Source organism: Labeo rohita, unplaced genomic scaffold (genome assembly GCF_022985175.1).
Source record: "Labeo rohita strain BAU-BD-2019 unplaced genomic scaffold, IGBB_LRoh.1.0 scaffold_1810, whole genome shotgun sequence".
Lineage (NCBI taxonomy): Eukaryota > Metazoa > Chordata > Actinopteri > Cypriniformes > Cyprinidae > Labeo > Labeo rohita.
The window spans coordinates 1-6,583 of record NW_026128012.1 but is presented as its reverse complement, the minus strand read 5'-3'; the positions used below and the strand labels follow the sequence as shown (position 1 = coordinate 6,583).

General features: G+C 45.5%; 1 long non-coding RNA gene across 1 annotated transcript; it reads right to left on the bottom strand.

Annotated features, from left to right (window-relative positions):
• Positions 1–3,654: 3,654 nt before the first annotated feature.
• On the bottom strand, positions 3,655–4,175 carry LOC127158966 (uncharacterized). The gene is made up of 3 exons (XR_007826329.1): positions 4,029–4,175; positions 3,827–3,960; positions 3,655–3,731 (listed from the first exon to the last, which is right to left on the bottom strand). It is a non-coding gene; the product is annotated as an uncharacterized LOC127158966 (long non-coding RNA).
• Positions 4,176–6,583: the final 2,408 nt, after the last annotated feature.

The window sequence follows — 6,583 nt, the reverse complement described above, 5'->3', positions numbered from 1 at the left end:
TCCACCGCATTCTTCGGTGCCCGTCTCTCCTCAGTGCCCTCGGGAGATCAGCCTGCCAACCCTGCCGGTGCTCATTCAATTGTTTCAACAAACAATTTTCAATGAATGCGTCTTCTGAGGCAAGTCTAGCTGCAGCTGCGTCTTCGTCTTCTGAAGCAAGTCAAGTTGCAGCTGTGTTTCCCGAGTCAAGTCAGGTTGCAGCTTTTTTCCTGAATCAAGTCAAGTTGCAGCTGCGTCTCCTGTGTCAAGTATAATTGCAGCTGCGTTTCCTGAATCAAGTCAAGTTGCAGCTGTGTCTCCTGTGTCAAGTATAATTGCAGCTGCGTTTCCTGAATTAAGTCAAGCTGAAGCTGCGTCTCCTGTGTCATGTATAATTGCAGCGGCTTTTCCTGAATCAAGTCAAGCTGCAGCTGCTTCTCCTGAGTTCAGTCAAGTTGCAGCTGCGCCTCCAGAGTCAAGTCAGGTTGCAGCTGCGTCTCCTGAGTCCAGTCAAGTTGCAGCTGCTTCTCCTGAGTTCAGTCATGTTGCAGCTGCGTCTCCTGAGTCAAGTCAAGTTTCCGAGTCCAGTCAAGTTGCAGCTGTGTTTCCTGAGTCAAGTTAAGTTTCCGAGTCAAGTCAAGTTGCAGCTGCGTTTCCTGCATCAAGTCAAGTTGCAGCTGTGTCTCCCGCTTCAAGTCAAGCCACAGCCGCGTACCCTGAGCCAAGTCAAGTTGCGGCTGCATCTACTAAGTCTAGTCAAGTGACATCTGCATCTCCCGAGTCAAATCAAGTTGTAGCTGTGTTTTCCGAGTCCAGTCAAGCTTCCGAGTCCAGTCAAGCTTCCGAGTCAAGTCAAGCCAAAGCTGTCACTCCTGAATCAAGCAAGGTCATGGCCGTCGTTCCTGAGTCAAGCAAATTCACGGCCGTCGTTCCTGAATCAAGTAAAGTCACAGCTGTTCCCCATGAGTCAAGCCAAGTTATAGCGGGTGTTCCTGAGTCAAGTGAGCCCGAGCTGCCTCCAGTGCACCCTCCAGAGGTGGAACTCACTCCAGTGCGCCCCCCAGAGGCGGAGCTCTCTCCAGTGCGCCCCCCAGAGGCGGAGCTCTCTCCAGCGCGCCCCCCCCGAGGCGGAGCTCTCTCCAGCGTGCCCTCCAGAGGTGGTGCTCTCTCCAGCGCACCCTCCAGAGGTGGAGCTCTCGTCTGGTCTTAAGTCCGCTCCAGAAACCTCTATTGCCGGAGAAGCCGCGCCAATGCCTCCTGAGGTGTCAGCCCAGGCTGTAGAGCCTCCTAGGGTGGCGGCGTTAAGCTATGAACTATCTGCTTCTCCCCCTTCTCTGTCTACCTCCTCTATCCCTGCTCTCCCCAGGTTCTTGTTCTTGACGCAGTTGCCTGCTCTCCCCTGGAGGGCTTCGGCACGCCCTCCCTAGTCGGCGCCTCCTCCAGCGTGCCCTCCCGAGTCGGCGCCTCCTTCAGCGTGCCCTCCCGAGTCGGCGCCTCCTCCAGCGCGGCCTCCAGAGCCTGCGCCTCCTCCGGTGCCTCCAGAGCGCCCTCCAGAGCCTGCGCCTCCTCTGGCGCCTCCAGAGCACTCTCCAGAGCCTGCGCCTCCTCCGGCGCCTTCAGCGCGCCCTCCAGAACCGGCACCTCCAGAGTGTCCTCTAAAGCCTTTGCCTCCGCCGGCGCCTCCAGAGTCAGCGTGCCCTCCTGAGTCAGTGCGCCCCGAGCGCTTTCCTGTGTTTACACCTACAGAGCCTGGCCTTCCCGTGATCTCCTGGGCAGGCTACGCCCTAAGTTCCCCCAAGAAATTTTTGGGGGGGGGGGCACTCCCCTGTTCAGCCATGGCCACCTGGACTGTTTACCCGGCCATGGCTTCCCTAACTCCCGGACCCGCCATGGCCGCAAGGACTGTGTACTCGGCCATGGCTGCCTGAACTCCCTGACCCACCGTGGCCACAAGGACTGTGTGGTCGGCCATGGCTCCCCGAATGCCCTGACCCGCCATGGTCGCCTGAACTATCCTCTTGGCCATGGCTCCCTGAATTCTCTGACCCGCCATGGCTCCTAGAGCTCCCGGATCCACCCTGGATGCGTACCCCTTCTGTGTCTGCCTTGCACAAGCCTCCGCCCACCCTCCCACCTCAGTGTATTATGTTATGGCGCGAGTCGCGCCTTAGGGGGGTGGTGTGGGTGGGTAATGTCAGACCTGTGTGTGTGCCTTTTGGACTGTTTGGTTTTGTTTTCCCTGGTTGCTGGTTTCCTGCTGTTTCCCTGTGTTTGTTTTAAGTCAAAGAACGTTTAGACCTTTCAATGTTTTTTTTTTTTTTTTAATAAAAGAACTGATGTAAATTGTCGTATAAACTCACCATGAGCACAAAGACTCCACAGTTATTGGAGGAATCCTGCATTGGAATGCCCTGGGTAATGTTTGCAAGCAAGCAAGCAAGAATGTAAGAAATAAATAAAATAAATAAATAAAAAGTAATTAAACTATATGCCAGTACCACACGCAATGATTCAAAAACTTACTGGAAGGTCTTTGCAGGACAACTCAGTCCAATGTCCAGGACAAATGGTCTGAGCAACCCTCCTATTAAATGTACCCAAATACACAAAAGGAAGCGATTTGCTTAAAGTTGCAAGTAGTAACAGTAATAGAGTACATGTTATGGGTGAATAATGAGTTAAAAATGAAAAACTAAAACGCTGAATGGTTTAGAACAGAACCCCCACACAGCATTTAAGAACATTTGAATGAGAACTGTTTATCTGGTACTTCTGAACATGAACTACCCAACTTGTATGTAAAAGACCTGTACACTTGACAGTATCGGCCATCACTTAGACCACTCTAGCATAGTGAATCAAGAAAAAAAAACTGTTTCAGCGTTGGGTGCAAAATCTGAAAAAGGTTGTAAAAAACACAAAATACTGACATCTATTTGACAAGTCTTTAAAAAAAATGTCTTATTGATGACTTACACAAAGCATCCAGTGCGACTTGCTCCATGACGGAAACAGAATCCAGTCTTTTGTGAAATTTTTTTGACCGCTGCTCTGAGAGAATGCTTACTACATTTTCTATGGAACATCACATTTAGTATGGCAACAATTCAAAATTCATTAATAAAATGCCAAGGAACACGATAAAGGCCAACGACTTACAGCTAAAATGTTACACTGTTAAAACAAAGTATAAATGCTTACAGTGATATGTAACATGGGATCTGCACAAAGTGGGGGAATCAAAGTTGCATTCACATAGGAATTAGATGTCCAGACTTGGATGCCCTAAAAACAGAAATGTACATAAATTTCATCATAAAAACTTTTGCCATTTGTGCAGTTTTGCAAGTCACGAGTCACACACACACACATTTGTTTTAGTGAATTGTGGGGACTTTCCATAGACTTCCTAATTTTTTTTACTGACCAAGCGATATTGTCTATCCCCTCACCCAACCCTAACCCTAAACCTAGCCCTCACAGAAAACATGTTTGCATCGTTACACTTTCAGATAAACATCATTTATTATTTTTAATCATTTTTTTTTGTGGGGACCGCAGGCCGCATACACACATGATTGTTTTACACACAAAAATGATTAATTGATTTAAAAAAAAAAAAAGATCCTAACTGTTGCCTCAATATTGCGTTGCAGTCCCAGTGTCTGAAAATCTTCTCGCATCAGGGTGGTTGAATAAACACGTGCCACATGTTCACTCTGACTTTTCAATGTGTCTAACACACGTGTGAGCTAATAACAAAAAAAAAAAAAAAAATCAATATTCAAATACAAAAAGTTTGAAGCCACTCATTCCTAAACTATTTCTACCTTCAAGGAGCAATCACCTTTTCTTCCATCGCTTCACCTAATGGTTGTTTCCAGCAGTTCTTGTTTAACAATACATCCTTCAGCCTTCTCACAGCTACCTTTTGTGTACTTGGCTCATCATCCATTTTAATTGTGTTTCCATATGAAGTCTCTAGAAATAAAGCATGTCAGCAAATTGTGCTAAGCAATGTTAACATTATGCCAAAAAACAATCTTTACCTGGTTTCGCATGGGGAACACATGGCTTGTTGGCTTCATAACATTTAGAAAGTAGCTGTTTTTTCTCATTTGAGAAAACAACTGCTCAGCACACTGTTTATCGCAAGAGTCTTTTGTGTTGTTTTCGTGAAATCTGTCGTAAAGAACATAGTGTTCAGATGAGCCTGTCAGTGGATGCCCATTCACATCTGGAGGTTTTTTTTTTTTTTCCTCTTTTTTTTTTTTTTTTTTTTTCTTTTATTTCAATGATACTTTGAGTCTTCCCTGTTCCGCTGCTGTAGTATTGGCATCATTTGGCTCCAAAAGCCGACCCTCATGTGGGCTGAAAGGAATCACCAGACCTCTTGCAAAGTCATAAATTGTTATGTTGGGAAGGTTTTTCCTCGACATCAAAAGGTCAGTGAAGTCTCTTGAACTTTTAGCTCTCATCAGGAATTTAATGCTGTAAACAACACTGCAGAGGCACATGACAACTGCCTGACAACTTTGATCTTTTGGCATATAAGAGGTCACTGTACTATAAAAACATCCTGTAGTTTCAGAACTCAAAATTTTATCATTAGTCTAATATCACCTTATATTGAAGGCAGTCTGCCAAATGAGTCTGCCAGAACGACAACTTCTGAAATGTTCTACTCTGTGATGTAATAGTGTGGATAAGCACTGCCTCCATAGAGTGTGTCAACGTCTGCTCCGACATCACTGCCTGACATGATTAAGCCCTGCTCACTAATTCACATATGCAGTTTTTAATGAAAGAGGCAAACGCAGGTCTACACAGGAATTAAACGATAAAGGTGGCTTGGAAGACAAGATGCTGCTGTGCAGTGCCAAGTTTGCGCTGTCTCTTTTTACAGATCTTTTTGGAAAGGACGTCACACGTGGCCAAGTATGGTGACCCATACTCAGAATTTGTGCTCTGCATTTAACCCATCCAAGTGCACACACACAGTAGTGAGTAGTGAACAAACACACGCGCGCGCACACACACGCACACACACACACACACGCACACGCACACGCTGTGAACACACACCCGGAGCAGTGGGCAGCCATATTGCTATTGCTGCAGCGCCCAGGGAGCAGTTGGAGGATCAGTGCCTTGCTCAAGGGACTCACCTCAGTCATGGTATTGAGGGTGGAGAGAGCGCTGGTTATTCACTCCTTCCACCTTCCCTGCTGGACCTGGGACCCACAACCTTTTGGTTACATACCTGACTCCCTAACCATTAGGCCACAGCTGCCCCAATGTTATGCATTTTTGACACATGACAAACATACACAGCTATTAACCAATCACAGCAGTGGGCATTTGCCTCAAAGTCTATAATCCACCACGTCTATTTAAACTGAGCCCTCTGATGAGCAGCGATTAAAACTGGACAGAAAATAGTCTATTACTTCTAAATTATGATGTTTTTGATATAAAATTCTTAAAGATATTATAAGTGGACGTTAGAGAACAGTACAAAAAGAAAAACAGAAAAAAAGAGGAAGTTCATGACCCCTTTAAACAAAATGAATGAAGGTTCTACACCTCAGTGAAGTTGGCACCCCATAAAAAGAAATAATCACCAAAACTATGCCATTAGTTTGTGCTACGTTTGTGCTGATTTGTACCGCAAAAACAACGTTAGTGCTGATTTGGTGTTTGAGATATTAAACATTATTTTTTGGACTGTGTGACATCAATTTCCACCTCATGTTGCCCAAATCGCTCCAAAACGGCACAGTTCATTTGTGCTCGATTTGTGCCCGTTTGTGCCGTTAAAACAAACACTGTATCTGTTTTCCTTCCTGAGATATAACCAAAGTATTTTCGGAAGCTGTGACGTCACTCTCCACCCCAGTTCGTCTAAATCACACAAAACTGGTGTCATTCGTTTGTGCTCAGTTTGTGCCGTTGAAATGAACGTCAAATATATTTCCCTTTCTTAGAAATAACAACAACAATTCGAGGCAGTGACATCACTCTCCACTCCTTGTCGTCCAAATCTCTCTAAACTGGTGCAGTTTGTTTGTGCTCGATTTGTGCCAGTTTGTGCCGTTAAAAGAAATCCTGTAACTATGACCACAGCTTAAATATAACAAAAACAAAACTTTTTACGAACAGTGAAGTCACTCTCCACCCCATGCAATCAAAATCATTCCAAAATGTTGCCATTCGTTTGTGCTCGATTTGTGCCCCTTTGTGCCGTTCAAATTTACATTGTATCTTTTTCCTGTCCTCAAAAATAACAAATACAAAACGGGGCAGTGACGTCACTCTCCACCACATGCCGACCAAATCTCTCCAAACCGGTGCCGTTCGTTTGTGCTTGATTTGTGCCAGTTTGTGCCGTTAAAAGAAACCATGTAACCATGACCTCTTCTTAAATAGAACAAAAATTTCACTCTCCACCCCATTTAGCGCCACCGCAGAGTCCAAAAAAACAAACAAACAAAAAAAGGTTTTTGTTTGTGCTGCCTTAAAATTAGATGTTTTCAGCAGTAGGGCTTAGTAGTCTTCCCTCATGAGGAGAAAAGGGCAATGTTGTTGGAAATATTAGATTTCC